The sequence below is a fragment of the Phocoena sinus genome, chromosome 8 (genome assembly GCF_008692025.1).
Source record: "Phocoena sinus isolate mPhoSin1 chromosome 8, mPhoSin1.pri, whole genome shotgun sequence".
Classification (NCBI taxonomy): Eukaryota; Metazoa; Chordata; class Mammalia; order Artiodactyla; family Phocoenidae; genus Phocoena; species Phocoena sinus.
Genome location: NC_045770.1, coordinates 76,809,787 through 76,835,536, shown reverse-complemented (window position 1 = coordinate 76,835,536; position 25,750 = coordinate 76,809,787). Strand labels below are relative to the sequence as shown.

The 25,750-nt window shown below is 37.4% G+C and overlaps 1 pseudogene; it reads right to left on the bottom strand.

Annotated features, from left to right (window-relative positions):
• Positions 1–11,879: 11,879 nt before the first annotated feature.
• LOC116758356 lies at positions 11,880–13,604 on the bottom strand (annotated as a pseudogene).
• Positions 13,605–25,750: the final 12,146 nt, after the last annotated feature.

Sequence of the window (25,750 nt, the reverse complement as noted above, 5' to 3'; positions counted from 1 at the left end):
TTATTTGTTATTGTTGTTGTTTTATTTTCTAGATTTTGAGTTCCTTGGTGTGGAGGCTGTGCCTTACTTATTATCACATCTCCACTAACCAGAACACAAATAGCACTTAATAAGCATGATCTTACTAATATGCGGAACCTTAAAAAGTCAAACTCATAGAAATAGAGAATAGAATGTACATAACAGGGACGGGGATTGTGGGGTTGGAAGGATGTTGGTTAAAGGGTACAAAATTTCAGTTATAAGGTGAACAAATTTTGGAGACCTAATGTGTATCATAGTTAACTATAGTTATAATGTATTTTATATGTGAAATTTGCTAAGAGAGTAGATGTTAAGTGTTCTTAACCATACATGTACACCCACACCCACACACAAGGCAACTATGTGAGGGGATGGTTATGTTAATTAACTTGATTGTGGTAACCATTTTACAATATACGAATATCAAAACATTATGTTGGACACCTTAATCATATACTATTTTACTTCTCAGTCATATCCTAATGAAGCTAGGAAAAAAAGAGTTAAATAACTTGTAAATGAATGTTCTAATTGAGCAAGATTTAGAAAATTAAAACAAATTAAGGTTTTTTATTACATATATAGCCCTGCAAAGTCAAGATTTATAGACATTGGGGAACTTGTAGGTCAAATAAGGAATATTATTACAAACCATGAAATGTAACAAAATATTATAAAAAAGTATTCATTATTCCAAGTCCCAATGCCACTATCAGAAGTTAGTCTTCTGGTGTACCTCTTCAAAATACTCTAAAATTCTGAACACTTGAAAGCTCTGAATACAAGAAGACTGGTCCAGCCCGGAAGTAATAGTAACCAACTCAAAAATCATAAGAAGAATTCTGTGACCTTTGAATAATCTTTATTGGCTACACTAAACAAATGTCTCCATCCAAGACAGGATGCCTAGCAACATTCTTTCATTAAACAAACATCTATTGTGTGCCCACTCTGTGCCAAGCATTGTGCTAGGTGTTGGGACAGTGGCTAACAAAATGAACATACTTGTTTTACAAGGAGATCTGAGTCTATAGGGAAGATAGGCCTTAAATAAGAATAGCTCTCACATCTAAAGTCTTTCTCAAGGAAAGGCACTAAATATCAAGATATTTGTAGAAAGTATATGTTATTATCTGCCATTTATTACCTTTTAGTTGCTTCCCCATTTTATATTTTATTTCAATTCCATTTAGTCAAGTTTAGAGTCTTCAACAGAAAGCCATGCCGACAGCCTTTTAAGATGTCCTGTAGTTCCTGGAAATGTACTGTTAGGTGCCTTAGTGATGCTGTTGGTATATCAAATTCTTAATGACCTCTTACTGAACTTAGAGCAACAGGACAGATTTTACAGTGGAGTTCAAGCTCTACAAACACTAAGGGCTAATCAATGGTCCTTTAGTAGCTTGTCACAGTGTCAAGACATGGCACATGATAAACTCACTCTCTGTAGTTATACAGTGGCTCAGGCTGAATTTCCCAGGTGTCTGTTTGGAAGTCTGTCATTTGGCTCTGGGAAGCCAAATGGCAGCTGGAGAAAAGAGAAGCAGTGAGGCTGAGTAAGCAGGAGCATTTCATAAACGAAAGGTGAGACAAAGCATTTACATCCTCCGTCCATATTTTTATCAATTTCAACTTTAGAGCACGGGGAGAATTTAAGGGCTGTGGCTAATTATCCTCCTCCAACTTTAACCACAAAATAATAAAGTTCATTTAAAAAATATAATCACCACAATCCTGGAATATTTAAATAAATAAAGCCCCACAGTGTCTAAATCTTTTTTTCTGTTAGGGTAGAGACACATGTTTATGTGGGTTTGTTTGTATGTAACTGTATCTCACATCCCAGAATTACTCTTATGATCAAGGACTCACAGATCTGGCTAAGACACAGGGAAACTGTTTATAACCTTTCAGGTGCTGTCTCTACGTCTGGATTTTCTAGAAATGAACACAGTTCAGGTTTAGTGTTGTGCCCGTATTAATCTTTAAAATACGATTTGCATTTTTAAGATAGCAGTACCTTAGATTTCTATTGCACAGAGGTATTTTGAAATGAATCCAACAGAATATTTGTTATGATATATACTTGTTCCTCAATTCAATACCTACTTTCCTTGATTTGCACTTATTTATATCAGCAGAAACAAGGGTATAATCTGTAATCATGACTTGTGTCATTTATTTTTATTTTTTGACCATATAGATGGTTGTAACTTTATTTATTTAATTTTTATCTTATATTGGACTATAGTTGATTTACAATGTTGTGTTAGTTTCAGGTGTAGAGCAAAGTGATTCTGTTATACCTATACATGGATCTGTATCATTTAAAGAAAGCAAGATGTGATACAGGGAATTAGGGTTGTCATTTTATTCTTACTTTAGGTAGCTGAATAAACTTGGGCAAGACATTTCAGTTTTGAAGTCCTTATTGCTAGCACTTACTGTCCAGGAAAGAAGCCATTATTTTTAAAGTAGATGTGAATTAGATGTCCTCCCTGCAGCATTGTAACATTCATAGAGCATTTCCTATGAACAAAGCACTACCTATTCTTCATATTTTCCAAACACCCTTTCATTTAATATTAACACAATTTTTTGAAAGTGGTCTTCATTTAGTAGATATAAACATTGAGAATTAGGGAAGTTAATAGTTAGTTGAAGGTCACAGAGCTGTGATGTGATAGAACAGGATTTATACATGGATCTCTCTGCAGACTGAGTTTTCTGGTATCTTATGCCAATACTCAAACATCAGGGAAACATTTCATGACATGTGAACCCTAAAAATCTCAAGAAAAAGAAGTCCAGTGCATTTACATTTGAATCTCCTGTCCCACGTCTACAGGCAGAAACCTGTACCTTAGTGTGCAAGTGATTGGGAAAAGATTTGGGTTATTGGTGATGACAATTGCATGAAGACAATACAAGTAAAAGAAACATTCGTATCTTTATTACTTCCCAAGTTTAATAGGGTCTCTAAAATACTAAGGGACATTGACACATATTTCAGACTAGGGGAAGTCTCATAAGATCTTGCATTTTAAGAAAAATATAGAGGAAATGTAGCATATTCTAAATGAGGCGGGTGAAGAGAACTCATATGATGTCACATGCAGAACATTTGAAGGGACTGGGAGTTGTTTAGCCTAGGTAGGAAAAACTTATGAACTATGTTTGCCATATATGGGCATTGGAAGGGTAAGCAATCAGGAAAACAATCAAGCAATATCTTAAGCAATTAAAATATTAAATGGTAAGTTCAGCAGATAATTGCAAGCAAAACATGGAAGGATTTCCTAAGGATTAAAGTGGCCTAAAGATGAAATGTGCTATCATCTAAGAGGGAAATAACCAACCACAGAGGTCAGCTGACCATCTGGCACTGAAGGTCTGGCATGGATTCACTGATAAATTCAGACCTGGGGTGATGATATTGACATCAGATGTTAATTATAATCTTGGTATTTCTTCCTGGTTCAACTGTAGCACAGGCCTTTGGTGACTCTGTGTGCCTTTCTTTCCACTTGACTGCCTCAAGGACAAAGGAGAGACTGTCTCAACATCCTCATTCCTTTGTTGATGGTTGAAAAACATTTGTCTTAAATGAGGCCGATAAACCTTAGTTGAGAACCCAAACAGTATAAAAACAAATAAGCTTTGGCTATAAGCTATCTATCTAGATAAACTATTAAAAAATTTTTCAAAGACAACAATCTAGCTTGGCTGAATAAAAAACAATCATTTGGCCATTTGTGCAGACTCAAAGTTTTTATTATCATGACAACTTCTTATTTGTTCCTGACTTTTTTGTATTGGCAACAAGGCTATCTTTTTTTTTTTTTTGCGGTACGCGGGCCTCTCACTGTTGTGGCCTCTCCCGTTGCGGAGCACAGGCTCTGGATGCGCAGGCTCAGCGGCCATGGCTCACGGGCCCAGCCGCTCCGCGGCATGTGGGATCTTCCCGGACCGGGGCACAAACCCGTGTCCCCTGCATCGGCAGGCGGGCTCTCAACCACTGCGCCACCAGGGAAGCCCAACAAGTCTATCTTTGTTATTGTTTCTTTAGAGGCAGAAATATTCCATTGTGCTGTCAACAGCGGCAGCCTTCCCATATCCCATCAAGTTTCATTTTAGATGGACACAAACCAGATTGCTTCCTTACTGTGGCAAATCTCTTTTTCTGAAGATAGCATAGTAACCCCCCAGCCCCTACCCGGTGAGTTACCTTTAAAAAGACAACTTTGACTCTAACTCATTTAGCTCATTTTCAGGGACAGAGTGGCAGAATTTATTTTTCCTTCCATCAACGAAGGAGAGACGTGTACTTCAATGTCTAGTGTCTATCTGTCCTCACTTCCTCCCAACCCTACCCACATACATGCATACCTTCTTCATCGGAAATATCCCAAAATGTACTTAAATAAGTTACTCAAGCATCATCTTCTCTAAAAGTTATTGTTGCCACATTCTGCTTCTCCTTTACTTCTTGGGAGCCCTCTTCTGGGTTCATAAATCACTGGAAATAATGGGTCTTATTATTATCACTGAAATCATCAATTTACTTGTCTCTTACAAATACTGCCGCTGGGAGGCAGCAACTCTGGTTTTGCTCATTTTATTCTCAGAGTCTGGCCAGATACTCCTGTTCCTACAAAACAAGGAGTAGGTACTTGGTGAAAGTTTTTTAGCCAGGCAACAAATGTGTTAATACCGTTTCTTACAGTCTGAACTGTTTTCTGGAGTAAAGGTGGTAGGGAGTGCTAACCAAGTGTATACTGCAAGAAGAATATGTTATTTTGCTTCATGCAACATAGGATGTCTTGTCATGAAGCCCAGCCAGTCCTAGAATTCACGCAGTCTGCTGCTTTGACTAGATATGTGCTTTTTGTCAGAAGAAATAACTCCTTTTAGAGGCACATCATATCTCATCCTCTTTTTGAGTCAGTTACTATTTCGTTCTTAAATATGCCTGTATTTAAAGATCTTCAAAGCCACACCATCCAGCATATTATACATAGAGTCAGAAAGTTTGATACCTCTGAATATATGCTGACCCACAATCTGATTATAGAAAAAGTAAATGATGTTATATCATACCTGGGGGTATTTTGTGGCAATCATATGGAAAATTATGCAAGATATTCCCTTTGTGCAGTACACACAGCCTTAGTCTAATGCATCACAATGAAGTATAATAAAACACTTCAAGAACGCCTTCATTAATTACATATTATAAAAAATAATGACAATCATCTCCCACACTTTACCTAATGTCTCCATGTAATGAATCTTCAGTAATGGATGTGTGCCTGTCTTTGACAGCCTCTATTTTTCCTTCCTAATAGCCCTCTCATTTATTTTACTGCAACTATGTCTTCACTACTGGAAGTGTTTAAGACACACCCTGTAAATAGTAGTTACATCTTCCCCAAGACAAGCCTAACAGACCAGTTAGACCAATTAGATGCCCCTTTCTCAGAACTGGACAATTCAGTAGAAAACTGTTTGGTTTCCATTTCTTCTGAGCAGCAGTATATTAACTGGGTTGTTCCTGCTGTGAAATTGCCTTTTTGGTCCTAATCACCTAGTACCTGGATCTTGATGACTCTGAAGCCTACTTTTCTAGCCTTCTGTACTTTCTTTCATCTCCTCTTTCTGGGCTGTAAAGCAAGTTTCTCGTTTTCAACAGAACTAAGTGAAGAAAAATGCAAACAAAATAAAATATAAAATTGTACCAAATGAAAGAAGAATTGATGAAATTAGGATTAAAATATTCCCCTTTGTATTTATTCAGTGAGTTATATGGCTTTCATTAAATGTAATGTGCTCTCGGAGGTAGATGTACCTGAGCTGGCCTAACTACAAATTGATTTCTGACCTCAGGAAGTTTTTATAACATATGGAACAAAATATCAGGCCTAGTGGAGAGTAGGAAGCATCTACATAGATGGTGTAATGTATAGTAGAGGATATAATGTAACATTGTATGAAAGATCAGATACATTGCTATGAGAGTTCTGAAGAGAGAAAAATTAACTATGGCTTATGGGGCAGAAGTAGTCAGAATAATAAAGAAAAAACACACATTTAACTTGGAAACAGAAAAAATCAAAACTTTGTCGATGCCATGGGAAATGTGAGAAAAAGGATGTAAGTCAGGAAGTTTGAAGATGATTCAGTTAGTAGGTCATTTAGATGGGAAAGTCGACTAAGTACAATGGAACAGCAGAAAAATCATAAGATCAACTGCAGTTGAGATCATGGAAGGCTTTGAATGCATTTATTTGTAAAACAGCTGGGAGTCAACATGCTTTAGAATTAGTAGACTAACAGCTCTGTGGAGGATGGATAGGAGGCATGACAGAAGGGGAGGGTTCTACTGGGAGACCATCACCACTGCACCTCTGAGATTTACTGAGTGTGAGCTTGCCTTTAACATTCTGAACATGCTCAGTCCTATAAGTAAGGATCCCTTTTATTCTCTTATCCTCTTAATTTGTTTTCTTACGTAAGAAAAACAGAGTCTTTGGTAAATCATTCTATTTTAAAGTAACATTCAGATCTTACAGAGAAAATGTTAAAAGTCCATTTGAGTCTGCAGAAAACTGAAGAACAGGCATTGTTTGAATTTTACGCATCACTGATACGTATCTTCAATAGACTCTGTTCTTAAAAGCACAAAGAATTCTACTGAAAAACTGTTTCTTTTTTTCTCTCTCTAATTTTCTATCTCTTTTCCTACTCCTATTATTATTTGGCTGTGACTTTTAATAGAAATAATAGTTTTCCTCTTTACACACTAGGTAATAACTTGACCACCAACACATTTAGAGGGTTATTTATATTACACTTTCTCTTTCAATCCAGAGAATGACATTCAGATAAAGGTTTTCTTCCAGCTTTCTACCCCTGAATATAGAGACTGTGCTTTAAATGAGTTTCATTGAGTCATTCAGCATTCAGTAGAACATGTTCACAAATCAAGTCTGACTAGGAGAAACGCTTCCAGTTATCATTTTAAAAGTCATATGTAGAAAGCCATACCTAGAAAATGATAGCTGAGGCATTTTAAAAATTGAAGACATATTATAAAACCTGCTGGCTTCCTTAATAAGCACATATCATGCACTTGGACACAATGTTTTGCTCATCTCTTAAATAAGTAATTTCATTAAAAAACATTCTAATGTCAACAGTACTTTTGCTAGAGGTATGGTAATAAATCAAAACCTCAAATTCAATGTAAAAAGGTCCCCTAGATATTAGTAGGAGACAAGACAATGATAGGCCTGTTTAAATGTAACACTAAGAGATTCATGACACCAGGTATATTTGGCACTGCTATCAGACAGAGTGTAATCAAAAATTCCTGCAAAATCTCCCAGTTAAAATGCTTAGTCTTTGCTAAGTGCAAGGTTTATCAAATCACAGTGAGAAGTGCCGCTGGCTGAATGGTAACTGTGCACAGAGTTGCCCTGGTGGGATTCTCCGTTTCCTGCCGGCAAGGTACAGTGCTTTTTCCCAGCGGCTTTTTGTTAATCTACAAGGACTCAATAGTTGTATTACAAAACAGTAACAATTTGCTAAAATGGACTTAAATGAAAACTGGCAGCTATTTGTTTTTAGTTAAAGGCCAATGTGTCCTGGGCAACAGATGCCCAAATCTCTTTAGAGAGTACCTGGGAAATAAATATTTTTTAATGTTATACTTGTTATTTTTATTGCAAGTGACACTTGGCTTCTCCCAGAGTGCAGCCTGCTTTGTGGATGTTACTGCATTCATCTTCACAGCATGGTGAGCAGGTGTCAACTATGATTATCTTGGTTTTGCAGGTGGTAAGACAGAAACTCTGAGAAGTTACATGACTTGATCAAGGTCCTAAAAGGACCTGAAGCTGCAGCTGCCCTGGACCAATTAAGTTTCTTGTGTATTTAAACAAGGGGGACCTACTAATAGGAGACAGCAAAGGGAAAAGAGTATTTTTTAAACGGCTGCTTACCATAATTCTAGTTTATATAGTATCATTTTAATCTTAATAACACTGAAGATAAGGAAATTAAACTTTTAGAGAGAGCCAATGAAGTCCAACCTTGTGGAGCAAATTAAAAAACAGAGCCAAAATTTGAACCAAGATGATTCCTATGACTCTTCCCACTGTATTTTGAAGATTTTTTTACTGCTATGGCAGTTTATTTGTCTTTATTTGCCAAGGTACCGCATAGAAACAGCAATTATGATTGTTCTCTGGTTTTAAGAAGGTGAGAGAAGTAGGAGGTAACTGAATCCATCAATATCCAAATCTATCAATTTATACTCCCCCAGCCCAGAAAGGCAGCTTGCCTTAATTATTCTAAATATTTTCCTATGGCTTCCCTACTATTGTATATCATAGCTGGCATCTTGAAGTTGACAGAGGATCTTGTCCCTTAAACTAGATTTTACAGATGAGGAATCCATTTAAACGTTTATCCAAGGACCAGATGTCTAGAAAGAAATTCCTCTATCCAGATTCCTTCTGCTCTTGTTGGAGGAGACTCCAGAGGGAAAAGTTTGACAAGCAGATATTGTAAACAAACTTACTACCCACTTCTCACATACACAGCTCCAGATTAGCACCATCTATGGCTCACTCCTCTCACATTTTGATTTTAATTCCAAACGTTAGACTCCTAAGGCAGTGTGTGTTTGAACTTGAGCAGAGATCGTAGAATGACCCAAGATTGCACGTGTTGAATTATTACATAAAGCTTATAAGTTCTTATGTATTTGCTGCTCATTTAGTGCCAAACTTTTCCAAGGAAAGTATTCTTAATAGGAATCTTATATGAAATTTTAGATTTTGTGGGGTGTGTGTGTGTGTGTGTGTGTGTGTGTATGAAATCACAAGTAAAATCCTTTGCCTAAAAAGTTTTATTTGAGATATACAAAAAATAAAGTCATATAGTTAAGTCAAATAACCTCACACTGCCAAAAGGGGAAACATAAATTTTAATAACCCCAAACCAATAAATGTTATTTGTTTTACACTAACACAGTGAACTGAGACTGATTCAGATCATTCTCTGATGTCAAAGAAAGCTAGAAAAGGAACATAAATCACAGTTGCCCAAAACATCTTGATCATATTATATCTATTGCAGGGTCAATTTATATAATAAATGCTAATAATTCCCTAGAAATTTCACTCATTTTAATCCCAATAATAAGTGGATCACATCTAGCCAGTTTAATGTTTTCATAACTAATTTAATATGGGAATACTGATTAATGAGAATGGGTCAACCATGAAAATTTATAGTGGTTTATTGCTTATTTGAAATTGAAGTTGCAAGAGCTAAGATGTTATATTTACTAAATTAGGAGAGAGGGTTGGTCTAAATACATTAGAGAGAGAGAAAGAGACAGACAGATACAGAGACAAAGAGAGATAGTAAAAGAGAGACAGAAAAAGAGAGACAGAAGATTCTTGCTCAAGCTAGAAGATGATGTAAGTTTAAAAGAAAAATTATTTATGAAAAAGAAAACTCCTTAGGCAAGTGCCTTAAGACAAAGCAAATATCCTGTTTAAAATTTGGAACTAAAAACATTTCTAAATAAGAATCACAGAAGCACATCTGCTTCAGAAGCAAGTGGCAGAGTTAAGTAGTGTAATTTTTATTTAGAGTCCAAAATATGAGAACAAATTTTAAATTTAGTGCCTCTTCCTAATATGGTTGACTAGATCAGGGTTTAGTGACTGGTTTTCCCAGTTCTAAAGAATGAGGTGATGAGTAAGTTTCAAAGCAACAACTCCCTTCTAATGTTATTTCTGGGTTCATTTAAATCACTCATTTGAATCTCCATGAAAGTTATTTCAGAAAGAAATGGAAGAAAAATGACAGTTAATTTTACTGCATCGGCAGATTTGGAGAAAAAAATTCAGATGTTGCATATTTTAATATTAGTATTCATGTTTGGTCCTTTTCTTGGAGTTCTGAGTTTCCTTTTGAAATATCCTTCCCCCCCTCAAATTCTTTAAATTAGTTATAATAATTGATTTAAAGCCCTTGCTGCCATTTCCAATAGCTGGGTGATCTTTTGGTCTACTTCTATTATTTTCTTTTGAATCAGGTTACATTCTCCTACTTTATTCTATATCTGTTCATTTTTAATTATATTCAGAACACTGTGTATTTGAAAAGAATGGTTAGAGACTATTGTATGGATATTTCAAGAGAGTGCAAGCCCTTTCTTTTATCTGACAGTCAGGATATGAGCTAATCTTTCTAATTTCTGTAGGAGTTGAGTTATTCTGGGCTGTGTTGCAAGTCCAATTTTAACTGTGGTTAATACTCCAACTACCAACCAACCTAACAGCACAAGAGCTTCCTTCCTTTCTTTCTTTCGTCCTTACTCTTCCTTCCTTCTTTCCTTCCTCCCTTCCTTTATATTTTGTGCTAATATTTTTATTTTGGTATAATAAAAAATTTAGAGGAAAATTGTAAGGAAAGTAGAAGGCATTATTGTATACCTTTTAATTGGACTTAACCAATGGTTTATATTTGTTCCATTTGTTCTCTCTCTCTCTCTGATCGCGCGCTTTCTCTCCTCCCTTCCTCCTGGAAAATGTATTTATATTTTATATACATTTCTTTTCTATGAACACTTTGAGACCATTTCTTTTTTCTGAGCAATTTGTGAATATGTTGGAGTCACTGGGCCCCTTTACCTCTAAAAACTCACCTGTGCACTTCCAGACTGAGGACATGACTTCCATGACCACCTTACACTGCATTTATCACTGACCCAATATTGATTAAACACTATTCTCTAATCCATAGTCTTTTGTAACTACATGTTTTTCTGTCCACGATCCAATCATATACCAAGCATTGTGTTAAGTTTTCATGTGTCTGTAGTTGCCTAAAATATAAAGCAGTTTATCAACCTTTCTTTGTCTTTCCTGGCCTTGATATTTTTGCAGGGCAGTAGTTTCATAGACTATTTTAAAATTTCTGTTTGTCTATTTCATTTTTGTGTGGAAATTTTTTAAAAACAAACATCTTTTTATTGAAGTATAGTTGATTTACAGCATTGTGTTGTTTGTCTAGTTCTTATGGCAATATTTAGGTTACATATTCTTTGGCAGGAATATTAAAAAAAAAATAACATGGTGTCCTTTCCAATGAATCCTAGTAGGAGGACTGTGGCTAACTTTGTTAAGGTGATCTAGGCCAAGTTGCTTCATTATAAAATTACCATTTTTTCTTTGTAATTGTTTCAGTTGGAGTTTTCTGAGAAAGCAGGTAGGATTAGATGTTTAAGAGACTTTTGGGAAAATCATATTTGAGGAAAAAAATGGAAAGGGAGGCAGAGAAGGCAAGGAGAGGCCTCAGATCTAGACATGGGGGAGAAGGGGAAGGAAGGAGGCTGGGGAGGAAGGCTCTCAGCTGAAGCGTAGTCTAAGAAACCTTCCGCCAAGCCAATGGGTGGCCCTGGAGCCAGAGCTAGCCTTAGAGGAGCCAAGTGTTTTAGGGTCGGATAGTTCTTTGTTGTGGGGAGCCGTCCTCTGAACTGTAAAAGGCTTAGCAGCATCCTCGGCCTCTACCCACTAGCTGCCTGTAGCAGTCTCCCAGTTGTGATTACTGAAAAGTATCTTTAAACATCATCAATGTTACCTAAGGGATAAAATTACTTCTAGCCGAGAACCACTGCTTTATACATTTAGGTCTTCTATCTTCTGGTGAAAGTTCGTATCACTGAAGACCACTCGTTTTTCACATAAGATTTCCCCTAAAGTTGTCCTTTCTTGCTTGATGGGGTGTGATTTATTGCTAAAGCCTCGTCTACATTCCCTGGGCATAAAAATTCTCTACAACGAGTGAGTCCTCCTGTGTCTAATGAGGAGTGATTTCAGCTGAAAGCCTTCACCACACTTACTGCAAATATAAGCCTTCTCCCCCGAGTGTGTCCTCTGACGAGTGCTGAGGGTCACCTTATCAGTGAAGCCCCACTCACTCTCCCTGCATACATAGGGCTTCTCCCGTGAGTGTGTCCCCTGATGTCTTAGGAGGGCTGCTTTCTGGCCAAAGCCTCGCCCACACTCAGTGCACTCAAAGGACTTCTCCCTGGAGTGGGTCAGCTTGTGTCTGACTAGATTTGCTTTCTGGCTAAAACCTTGTCCACACTCAGTGCAAACATAAGACTTCTTCCCAGAGCGTGTCCTCTGATGACTGATGAGTTGTGACTTCTGTCGAAAGCCTTGCCCTCATTCCCCACACACAAAAGGCTTCTCTCCTGAGTGTGTCCTCTGATGTGCAATGAGAGTAGACTTAGGCCTAAATTCTCACCCACATTCCTGGCACATGTAACGCTTCTCTCCTGAGTGTGTCCTCTGGTGTGTGGTAAGGTTTGATTTATCACTGACGCCTTGCCCACACTCCAGACACACAAAAGGCTTCTCTCCAGAGTGTGTCCTCTTGTGTTTAACGAGATATGACTTCTGACTAAAGCTCTAGCCACATTCATTGCACAAATGAGGATTCTCCCCTGAATGAAATCTCTGGTGTTTCCCGAGAGTGGATTTATCTCAAAAAAGCCTCCCACAGTCCCCGCAGACGTAAGGCTTCTCCCACGAGTGAGTCCTCTGGTGTGTGATAAGGTTTGACTTAGCCCTGAAGCCTCACCAACACTCCTGGCACACAAAGGGCTTCTCCCCTGAGTGTGTTCGAAGGTGTCTGATGAGGGTTGACTTCTGGCTAAAGCTTCGCCCACAATCCTCACATGCAAAGGGCTTTCCCCCAGAGTGTGCCATCTTGTGTGTGACTAGGTTTGACTTCTGGCTGAAGGTTTGCCCACACTCTCTGCAGAGGTAAGGCTTCTCCCCCGTATGTGATCTCTTGTGTGTGATGAGAGTTGATTTATAGCTAAAGCTTCGGCCACACTCACTGCAGAAATAAGGCTTTCCTCCTAAGAGAGTCCTCTGACGACTAAAGAGAGTTGATTTCTGGTTAAAGCCGAGCCCACAATTTCCACAAATGACTACCTAAAATCCCGAGATTTCTACCCACTTTAATGCTTTGTCTGTTTCTAAAGGTTTTGGCTTCCCAGATGAGCTGAACCTTATCTCCATCACTGTCTTGCTTTCTCTTGAGCTTAATAGCTGTTCTTCAGATGGGCTGGAGAAAGTTCTTGAAGTAACTCTCTCCCTTGTCCTCCCACACAAAGATTGGGAGCCACCTTCTCTGTCTTCCCCTTCCACTCTGTCACCCCAGAAGCTTTCATAAGAGAATAGCTGCAGCTGCTGCTTCTGATCCGCTGGGCAGAGATCTGCTCTTTGGAGGGTTCCTGCAAACAAGCCTGGACAGATTGGAAGGTGATGACCATGCAGCACATGTTGATGTAATTGCTGACCACAGAAGACCAGAACGGAGGAGGAATAAGGTGGAATTTCTGGCTTTGGATCTGCTGAACAGGGGCTAGGCTGATGTCCTCTCTCCTCTTTCCAGGACTCTTCTCCATACTCCAGCGGAATGACAGGTGTTGGTTTGGAAAATGAAATTCCCAAGGAGACTAGGTTGCTGTAGTTTTGCAGCATCACTTCCCTGTACAGGGTCCTCTAAGCATGACTTAACAGCTGCCACTCTTCCTGGGTGAAGTCCACAGCCACATCATGGAATAACACGAATGTTTCTTCTCTCCTGGCTTTCAAGAGCCCCAAGGCCATTATTCTGGTCCCCTGAATGTTCTCCCTGGAGAAAGGTGAGGCTAAAGTCTCGGGGACACGCTTGCAAAGTCTATCCCGTGGCAAGTGTGACAATGGTAAGGGATGCCGAGTTAGAGGCAGCCTGCTATATCACCTATCTTTCTTTTAGAAGTTATATAATTTTAACTTTTCCATTAAGGGTATGCTCTGTCTCAACTTCATTTTTTGTGTTTGGTGTACGATAGAGGTCAGTTCATTTTTTTCCCATATAGATGTCAAGTTGTTCCAACATTTCTTCAAGAAGATTTTCTTTGCCTTTTGAATCGCATTGGCACTTTTGTTGAAACCAATGGGTTATACAAGTATGAATCGATTTCTTGACTCTCTTCTGATCTCTGCTCTGTTCTGCTAGCTGTATATGATTGTCTGCATTTGAGCTGGAAGACTTGGCTGAAGTTTCAGATAGATTTGCTTCATTACTGTTTTTGACCTCACAAAGTCCTTGAATCCAATCATTTGGAGAATGCCCAAGACTAGGTGACTTCTCTTTACTTACCAGGCTTTTTTTACCAGGTTTCTTAGTTAAACACGAGAGTGGCGAGTGTGGAGAGGTATAACTGCTTAGCTGAGTTGGAGTTCTTCCAACCTATAGTCCATTCCACTGGCCTGCCCTGTCCTCAGTCCTGGCATTGGAGTCTGAATCCAAACTTAGCAATGACCCCCAGATGGAGGTGGCAGCTGCCTTCCTCCTCTCTGAAGGGTTTGTTTCTCTATGGAATTCAGTTTATTTTGCTTCTTAAATCCACCACTCTGCTGTACCTTCGTAGAAAAGTGTGATTTTTATTTTATTTTGTCTGTTTTACTTGTTACATTGGAACAAAGCTTTTTTCTGTTCTTTTATAGTCTAACTGGCAGCAGAAGTATTGCTGGTGGAAAAAAAATAAAGGGAAAGTTTAGAATTGTGCATAAATAAAAGAACTTGCATATTCAATCTTTTGTGCTACCAGTTCTTTTTTCTTCTCTTTACCATGACTATCACAAATGGCTAGTTTTTGTCTTCAGCCATTAAAATGTATTCTTAAGTCTTTAGCACTGTCTAATATTTAACTTTAGCAATATTATTTTAGAATACAGTGTCTAAGTTTTACCTTCCTTTTGTGAGCTGGAGAAAAACGGGCTGAGATAGGTCCATGTGACAGTCAAAAGAACAGGAGTCACCGTAGCAACTTTTCCTCCTCGTATTTTTTTTTTTTTTTGATCATTGACTGTGTTATCCAAAAAGGCTTTCTCAGTGACCCTTGAGAAAGTCCTTTCCAGCAGAGACTAGGCACGCAGAAGGCCAGAGTTTGTTTGTTTCTCAATTTGAAAGGAACAGGATATTTACCATTTGAATAGAAAAGAGGGTGATGAATACAACATACTATGAATTGTAGAAATAAGATAAATTTTTAAAGTAAGTTAGAGAAGGTGTCTCTGTTGGTTTAAATGATGCAGTGAGACTTAAAAGGATGACTCAAGAAGCTCACAACAATAAAAATTAATCTGGACCTGACACTGGCTGTTGACTCACAAGTAAGCCTCAGTCTTGGATCCTAGGTGATAGCATTTGGACAGACCCGGTCAAACACAGTTTCACTGGATGTACAGATTGTTTGAAACAGTTTTTGTTTTTTCAAAGACAGTATTCACTGTGGTGCTCCTACTGTCTTTCAAGGTATGAAAGTCAAGTGAATAGATGAGCTGAAGAAAAAAAAGTCTTTTTATGTTCTTTTCCTGTTTTTCACTTCTTTACTCATGGTTACACCCCCGCCCCCTTGTGGTGTTTTACCATTCAGACTACACAGTGACAACACTCTTCACACAGAGGGGCATAATTAAATATTGAAAATAATAAAAAAAAAATGTTCTTTATATTTTATGTAGGAGCCAAGCCAGTAAGCATTCCTAGTACTAAATACTAGAGATCATTTTAGAATCTAAACGTTCACCCTAGAATCCTCTATGGGTATTATGAAAAAGTAAAATGTATCTTTTCAGCATTTGAGTTTCATAGAATTAATATGAGTTCAGCAAGATGATTCTCAAAATATCAGTGGTACTCAAGCTACAAACAAGAGGAAAGGAATAAAGGGAGTTCTGTGCTCTGGTAAGTTTGAGAATCATTTGGCTAATTCATCTTACACACGTTTCTTTATTAAAACTCTTCTCAGATGCTTTATGTCTAAGTTCACTCTCAAGCTACAAGGTAGGGGCATGGCATGTAGTGTTTCTGAAATTATTTGATTCAGAAATGCTTTTCCCAGGAATATCTTCAATTGCCTTGAAAACATCCGTCAGAAAAATCTGGTCTAATTTCAACAAACCTTATGATTTTTTCAAAAGATCTGGAATTCCTTTTATCCAAAAATAAAATAATTTGTCCAAAAGGAAATGCTTTATTGCATTCGTAGCTCCTTGAAGATTTTGATGATAATTGAAGCATTTATTTGATAAGAAGTAATCGGAGGAACTCAGAATTTATGGAGAAAAGTATACAGTAGAGCATTCATAAAAGACTGATCTTTGACCTTGGTTGGTATCATGGGAGGTAAATAATGAAATAGTGACATTTTCTTCCCATGTTCACAAAGTGCAACAAGCTTCATACCCTTGTCAGGATGTTTTGTGATAGTGCTGTGTTTCTGTGTTGTGAGTGAGTTTTAGAAACTTTAATGAATCTAAGCAGTGAATTCCACAAAGGAAAAGACCAGCTATTATAACTTTTGTTTTCCACACCTATAACTGTGCCTATAAAACAAAGAGGAGCGTCAAAATGAGCAGTATTTGAACCACTTCATCCAGTTTCCTTTCAAATCATTGTGTTTTGTATTCTACAATTCTGGTACTTAAATATTTATTAAGTGCCAAATATGGTCTGTCAGTAGGCTAAGTGCTAATAAGGACTCTTCTATTACCACTGCCCATTTATCAAGGAGCTCAAAATATTGGAGCACAATTTATTTCCTAATATGGAGGTAGTTTGAGTTTAATAACTTCAATTATGAGACCTAAACAACTGTGGAAAAGCTGCTGCTGCAACAGCTCTTAGGTTACTGAGGGCTCTCTGCTTGATCAAGAGAAATTAAGATATTTATTCACCTTTAACCACCTAGAGAGTAACATACCAGATGTATCATTACAGAATGGGTAAAGACTAGTGGTTTTCTTTGCAGGTGAACAATAATAAATGAATGTCAATTTTGGCACAAGACTTGAGGATCAAATATAAAGAGCAGGGCTTCCCTGGTGGCGCAGTGGTTGGGAGTCTGCCTGCCGATGCGGGGGGCACGGGTTCATGTCCCGGTCCGGGAGGATCCCGCGTGCCACGGAGCGGCTGGGCCCGTGAGCCGTGGCCTCTGGGCCTGCGCGTCCGGAGCCTGTGCTCCGCAACAGGAGAGGCCACGGCAGTGAAAGGCCCGCATACCGCAAAATAAAGAAATAATAAAGAGCAGCTTACATATATTTCAGGTACTGGAGGACATATGGATGTTGCACCAGAATTTCAGCTAGGGGACCAGAGTGATCGCTGGTGGGGCTGGTGAGAGATGAGGGTGTGGGACGAGGTGGAAGGTAGGTCAAATTGAAATGAATAAAAATGAAAGAAAGTAAAAATAAAGAATGAAACTAGTGTTCACGTTCTCATAACAGAATATCTGCAAAGGAATAGAGTTTACTAATATTTAAGGATGAGTCATAGGGATCCTGTACAAAGATCCTTGCAACACTAACACACAGTATCTTCCATGTGAAACCTATCCTAAATTTTCTATAAAAATATACATATATTTTATATAGACATAGACTAAATACTATTATTTTCTCCATCTGAGGGATGAGGAACTAAAACATGACGAGGTTAAGTTACTTTCCAGTCTTAGAGTAAAAGACAGGGCTAAAGATTCAAACAAAGCAATCTGGTTCCAGTGTCTGGACCTTCATCAAATGATGTACTATCTCTCTCAACATAAACCCTCTAATACGGGTCCAAACCACTATATAAGAAGAAACTGAGCCCATGCAGAGCAGAGAATAAGGGGACAGAGTAAACCATTTCTTAACAATTAGCTAAGAAATTTCAGCTTGTTTGATTGATTATGTGTTTGTTTTAAGTTTGAATTGACATAGTAATATCTTGTATCTGTAGGAACATATAATCTAGATACAGTGAGTATCTTTTAAGGAGGGTTGCTTACATGTTATTCTGCCAATTGTAGAATAAGGCCAGTAACCAAGAATGGAAGATGGCCTAGAGTAGGCCACAGAGGATTCTATGAAAGCACACTCAGTGCTCTTCATGCCATTATTGTCCTAGGCCCCCTTGATCAAATCAGAGAAATGGCCATATGTAGTCAGCCTTCTCAGCTGCTCTCACATCCTCACTACCTGTCAACCATAAATCTATGGGAAGAATTTGGGCTAGCTTCAAATATTCCTTTTCCACTTCCTCATGATTAAAGAAATAGATGGTCTTTGTATTTCCATCTTGTAAATTTACTGATAAATAATAGAAAATGACATTTAAGAAAATTTACACTGTATACCTTACTATAGTAGTAGAGTCAACCAAAACACTGAACCCATAGATTATCAATCTGTTACCTGCTACCTCATAACTTCATAACATTGCTTCATGTAGCCCTTATACAATAAATTATTTCATTATACAAAGTGAGTTAGTGTTCCTAATAGGAACCTTAAACTACTGCAAGAAACTGAATTCCAAAATTAAAATAAAATAAATTGGAGTATTAGAGCATTGGGCTAGTGTTAAGTACACTGGATTGACTTTCCTTGAAAATCTTTTGAATTCAGCCAAACTAAGTGGACAAAGTTTGGCATTTGCTTATTTCCCATCTTAAACCATCTTCACCCTCCCAGATGTATCTTCTTTCTTGAAGATGTCTCTGAATTCCTGCTCCTAGTTTTTAGTACTGATTCCCCACAGCTCCATGTTCTACACCAGGATAGACTATGACATTAACTGGTTCCAGTTGACCTTTTAAATTTTTTTATTTTTTTAACATCTCTATTGGAGTATAATTGCTTTACAATGTTGTGTTAGTTTCTGCTGTATAACAAAGTGAATCAGCTATATGTATACATGTACCGGTATATCCCCTCCCTCTTGTGTCTCCCTCCCACTCTCCCTAACCCACCCCTCTAGGTGGTCACAAAGCACCGAGCTGATCTCCCTGTGCTATGCAGCTGCTTCCCACTAGCTATCTATTTTACATTTTGGTAGAGTATATGCTAACACATATATACGGAATGTAAAAAAAAAAAAAAAGGTTCTGATTAACCTAGGGACAGGACAGGAATAAAGACGCAGACATAGAGAATGGACTTGAGGACACAGGGAGGGGGGACGAAGTGAGAGAGTAGCATTGACATATGTACACTACCAGTTGACCTTTTAATAGTCGACTTAGAAATGGCAACCAACACAGAGATATAATCACCAAGGAGGATTTGAGGGTAAAATATACTGAGATCTTGTGCTCTGAAATAGTACCACTTAGACACTCACTTATTCTTCTGCAACCCTGTAGCTCTAGAAGTCTCTGATTATGCCTTTTTGAAAACCTGTATTATTCCAAAAGACAAAACATGTATATTGCAGAAAATGTGGATACACAAAAAGAAAAAGCAAGGAGACACCCCAAATTCTTCCTACCTGGAGACATCCACTGCAAACCCCTTGGTGCATTGCTTTCCAGATCCTTTGATTTGAGAGTACATCTCTATCCTCTGAGATGTGACAGCTCTTTACATACTTAAACACAGTTATTTTGAGGTTGTCCTTCTTTAATTTCTTTCAAGCAAAATTAAAAACAAAAACAGAACAGAAACCTTTCTTCCTGGCATTGAATGGCTAGAACCATCCAAATACATCCCAATATCACTTTGCCAGTATAAAGAATAAGAGATGCTTTCTGTCATTCTGAAAAAAAAATTGATAAAGTTTTGTACACCCAGCATTTTTTCTTACTGAGCTTTGTCAAAACCAGGAGCTCAAGAGTGAGGCATATTAAAATAGCTTAGAGTGTTGACACATATTTAAAATTGGGCTCTGTATAATTGTTTGACAAGTAGCTTCTGGATAAAAGCACAACCAAAGTGAGGAGATTTCCACTTATGTTTTGCTTACCTTATATAGGGCAGTAAAATGAATTAGTTTAAAACTAATTAGTTTAAAACTAAAATGAATTAGTTTAAAACGAATTAGTTTAAAAACTACACTAAGAATTAGTTTAAAAACTACACTAAGAATTCCTGACAAATAAACATGGTAAGTTTCTTCATTTGCAAAATATGGTAAACTGATGAATACTTCTTTCTAATGAACACTATTCAATAAAAACAACTTGGGATAAAATCATGTAAGATGGTATGAAAGTCACATTTGAGAGGCTTATTAAAATATGTATATCTTCCAAGAGTGTACAGTGTTGAATAATTCATTAACTGTTTAACACATTTACACACTCTTAAAAACCATGCAAACTGTTTTATTACTGGACTTTTTTTCATTTTGCAAGTGGATTATATGTATTTTTCATCTGTGAGACTCCAATGTTTAAATGCAAATTAATTGACATTGAGGTCTTGCTAATTAAATCAGCAGAGGAGATTTTGCTGACACTATGCTAGGTGCTCAAATTAAGAGACTGTCTCATTGAATTAAACAGAGTACATTTATCATGGATAAGCTCTCAGCCTATTTATCTGATATGACAGTTAATGGGTAAGGAAAATAAATCTTCCCAATATTGTAGGCAACAGATGCACAGCTGTCTTACTTCTGTCTTATCTAGAAGTTTTGAAGCAAAGAGAGAAGACATAAAGACTGTTGTCCTTAAACTGAACAAGAATGTAATAAAACCTAAAGTTAGTTTCATTTCAATAAGTTGACTAGTGTTATTGAACTAAATAAAAAGTAGAAAAAATTTCAAGATATGTGCATATGTAACTTGTACTCATATGGCAGCTGAAATCATAAAACAGACATAAAATGGAAACAACTAGGCCATCCTGTGCTTCTTTTAAATATCATTAAATATGTCCATTCAGACATCCCGTCACCAACTTCTTTTAATATTTTTATTTATTCATATTTATTGAATTTCTATTTTACGCCAGCCACTATGCTAAGTGCTACGAACATAACTACGAGGAACAGCATATGTGTCTTGCCTCAAACCCTTCCTTGTAATGTATTTTATAGAAAATTTCTGAGAATTTAGTATATGAGTAGAATAGATATGAACTTATAACTTAGAATCTGTCTCTGTTAGGATATGTCTATTACTGACAGAAAAATGGTGCTTAAACAGTATCAGTGGCTCAGGCTTCCCTGGTGGCACAGTGGTTAAGAATCCGCCTGCCAGTGCAGGAGACTTGGGTTCGATCCCTGGTCCGGAAAGATCCCACATGCCGCGGAGCAACTAGCCCATGTGCCACAACTACTGAGCCTGTGCTCTAGGCCCCACAAGCCACAACTACTGAGCCCGCATGCCACAACTACTGAAGCCCGTGCCCCTAGAGCCCATGCTCCACAACAAGAGAAGCCACCGCAATGAGAAGCCCGTCCACCGCAATGAAGAGTAGCCCCCGCTTGCCGCAACTAGAGAAAGCCTGCGCAAAGCAACAAAGACCCAATACAGCCAAAAATAAAAATAAATAAAATAAATAAATTTTAAAAAACCAATATCAGTGGCTTAAATGAATACCACTAATAGCTTTCTAATTTTTTAACATATGCTTGAGAGATTTCTCAGGTTTTTTTTCTTTTTTTTAGAATAAAATAAATTAGTTTTGGAATTGACCACATTCATTATTGACCACATTCTTCATATTTTTTAAAGTAAACACTCGAAGTTGATTTTCTAAACTGCAATATTCCTAACATACAACTGATTTTCTTAAAAAAATAAATTATTTTCTTTTAAATGTATTTATCTACAGTTAGGATACATTTAGCTAACTTAATTCCACATGACTTTTTTGCTACTTAGTGTACTTTTTCAATACATCATGTAAGTGGCTTGTTTTACAAGCAAGGACCAAGAAAAAACAAATAGCCCCTAATGATCCTGTAATGATTTCAATACCACCATGATTTAGGGTTTGATCAAGGTCAGGAATATGGATTTGTAGGGCAAAGGAATCAAAGGCTAAAACCAGAGCAATTTGAGCATTTTTAGTAACCTTGCTCCTGTAGTTTTGCAGAAATATGCTTCTATGCCTGATAAAAATTGGGAATGGAAATATTAGTAAATTAACATTGCTAGTTGCCTTGGACTTCATGCAGGGACCTAAAATAAATTGTATCTTTCACCTGCAAGGGAATATTTCTCTCATTCTTGACATGTCTTCTTTGACAGTAAAACTAGTTCAGTCAACTAAGGTCAGTCTGGCAAAGAGAAAATATTTTATAAGACTTCTAGGAGAATAAAATGGAAAAGAAAGAAGTTCTTCATATGTCCATTATGATCCACTATATTTATGCAGCTTTCCCCAATTGTTCCACTCCCTACTTGTAGATATACAGATATTTGTGACCGTTATTAGATTCACAAAATAGTGAATTCTATTCCATTCCATTCCATTTCATTCCAGTTTTATCATGTGTCTGAGACCAGAGCAACTAAGGGAAGTTCTGTAACGTAGTGATTATCTGGCCTGAGCTTGATATTAGAAAACCTGGCTTCAAATCCTAGTTCTGCTCTTTTATAAATATAGATTCCTGGTTGCTACAAAATATATTGTTTCCCTTTATTTTAAAAAATTTTTTACTAGAATCCTGATATTTTCTGTAGTAGCAAAATGCTCAGATAAAAAGTTGTATTTTGGGCTTCCCTGGTGGCGCAGTGGTTGAGAGTCCGCCTGCCAATGCAGGGGACACGGGTTCGTGCCCCGGTCCGGGAAGATCCCACATGCCGCAGAGCGGCTGGGCCCGTGAGCCATGGCCGCTGAGCCTGCGCGTCCGGAGCCTGTGCTCCGCAACGGGAGAGGCCACAACAGTGAGAGGCCGCATACTGAAGAAAAAAAAAAAAAGTTGTATTTCCCAGCCTTCTTTGCAATTACATCTGACTATGTGATACATTCCTGGCTGCTGATACTTAAGTAGAAGTTTTTAGAAAGAGCTGGAGAAGGGATCTTAAAATGGGGACATGGACTCAGTTGTCAAGAAACTGCCAAATTCTGCCCTTTCCTTTTTCTGTCTGGAAGACTAAATTCTAGAATGTAAGCAATACTTTTTTGACTATGAAACAATGGGCACAGTAGTCATGGATGAGTTTATAGAAAAATCAAAGCCCCAAATCCTGATTTCAGCAGGGAGCCACGGTATTAGTCCCAAAATGCCTACTTCCAGACTTCTTTTTCTAATGATAACAAATGAAATCCTTATTTTAAGCTACTTCATTTATTCCTTTTAGCTGAATGCAGTGGTGAATTAATACATTAGCTTGATATTAAATCCAATCTGAATTTCAATTTAAAATTAGAAAAGTTTAATTCATGAAATAAGTAAACCAATAATTATTTTACTAAGTGAGAGAATCAAGTAAGAACAGAGAGGTAGAGGGCTTATCACAATGCCTGTCACAGAATTTGCAGTCTATGAATCACAATAATTATTGTTATGTGCTGTTTGAAAGGCAGTGATTTTGTTTCTTTTATTTTTTGTAATTGTTCCACTTGATATGTTACACCTGAGAAACGAATCAGGCAACTAAATATTTAATGACTCGATTTTAAGATAAGTATAATTATGTGTCTTCACATGTCTTTTTATTCTTAAATCTAACAATACAAATAACCATGAATATATAAGAATTATAAAGTAATTTTGCTGGATGCATTGGCAGGCATATATGATGCATTGCTTTTAAAGTTTGTTTTTCCAAAACTTGCTCTGTAATTTGGCCTTTGAGAAATCCCTAGTGAGTCTTCCTGTTTATCTCAAAATAATGAAAAAAAAAAGTTTATTAAAACTGGATAAGCTGTAGCTATCATGAAAGTGAAGGAAGGAAGGAAGGAAGGAAGGAAGGAAGAAAGAAAAAAGGAAGGAAGGAAGGAGGGAAGGAAGAAAGAAAGAAAGAGAATGGACGGTATGGAGGGAGGGAGGAAGGAGGGAAGGAAAAAGATTATGTTTACCATGACTTTTTTTTTTTTTTTTTTTTCCCGGTGCTCAGGCCTCTCACTGTTGTGGCCTCTCCCGTTGCGGAGCACAGGCTCCGGACGCGCAGGCTCAGCGGCCATGGCTCACGGGCTCAGCCGCTCCGCGGCATGGTGGGATCTTCCCGGACCGGGGCACGAACCCGTGACCCCTGCATCGTTAGGCAGACTCTCAACCACTGCGCCACCAGGGAAGCCCCTACCATGACTTTTAAATGAATATTTGGCTTCTTACAAGGCTCTAGAAAGGCACAAGTAGTGTCCATTAAGATAAACAAAGCATTAAGAAGAATTACTATAGTAAATGTATTAATGATTTGAAGACTCCTCAGAAAACAAATCAAACTGAAAAAAATGAGTCTGAAGTATGACTCTCACATGCTCTGTGAAGAGCTTCATCCTTGTACTTTCTGTGGTCTTTTCTCAACTTGAATCATTATTTTCTAGTGAGCAATTATATAATTATGTTTAAACAGCTATATTTTTCACTTACATTTCAAAGAAATCACGGAAGTTCAAAATAGAATGTTTATTACAATTCTTGTATTTAACATTTCAAACCAAACCATACCTCTGTGCAAATAACTAATCAACTACTTAATTAACTGCATTTGCCACCATTTTTTCTCCTTTTTCAGCTATGCCAATTCTTTCTCTAGATTTCACTCAAAAAGTTAATTCTCTGTTATCCACCAGAAAAACAAAAGTATTTTCCTGGTTTATTTGGTTGAACTGTTGTCATGTTTGATTTTTGCACTTTTAATTTTCACATTGTCAGTCACTTCCAAACAGCAGTTGGTGACATTGATTAGACACAGACTTATTCAGATGTGAATTCTCCCCACCAAATTCTCAAATTTTCCCAATTTGATACTTATTCTTCTTATCTAGACACCCAGTGCACAAAATCTAAAATGTGTCACTATAATCTTTATAATGTAAAATAAAGGTATTGGCTTACAGAGAAAATGAAAGCTAGTAGAGTCAAATGTGAGTTGATAGATTTGTAAAATACGGAAAAATTTTCAAAAGATATTAAGATAACTGTAGTATCTGCTTACCTAAAAATAGTGATGTGGGAACTGAACCTTTCTTCAACTATCTTGAAGGCATGAATTGTGCCTCATTCCTTTGGTATCCGCAGCACCTACATGGTGACTGACACTCAGTGGAAGCTTGACTTTAATTCCATCCCTTAGTTTGAAGGCATCCGTTTCTCTCACTGAACATCAACCCCTCTCTACCAGATTTTTCTGTATTCTGCTTGAAGGAGAAATTTTGAACTTTCCTCATGTATTTTTCAGGAGGAGAAAAGCCCACTGATATCAGGATTTCATCCTTAGAATCTCAGAACTGCTTGAAACCAAGAGGCTTTAATCACTTGCTGGTAACTCGGCATGAAAAGAATGCTCATTCACTTTAGACCTTCCTTACACTTATGGTGTCTGTTCTGAAACTTGTTCTCTTTCCTAAGCAGACAAAGATTATGGTCAAGTTTAGTGCCTTCAAATCCCCTGTTAGTATATAAAAATGTTATGCAGTTTCTTATTCACTTGTAGAGAGAGAGTTCCTATCTGACATCTAGTTTTACATGGACCATTCCATCTTTCCATTGTGACAATCAATTCTTACCCTATTTTCTCTAGTTATAGCAGTCTTTCAGAATTTTATACTCTAGCACTAACAGCTTATAAATACAACTAGAGCAAATAATTTTTCTGCTTCTTATCCAGAAATGGTTTTCTCACAGAGATTATGATTATTGTGAAATGTCATAAAGCTTTACAATTTTATATATTTTGATTTAAATTGTGGTC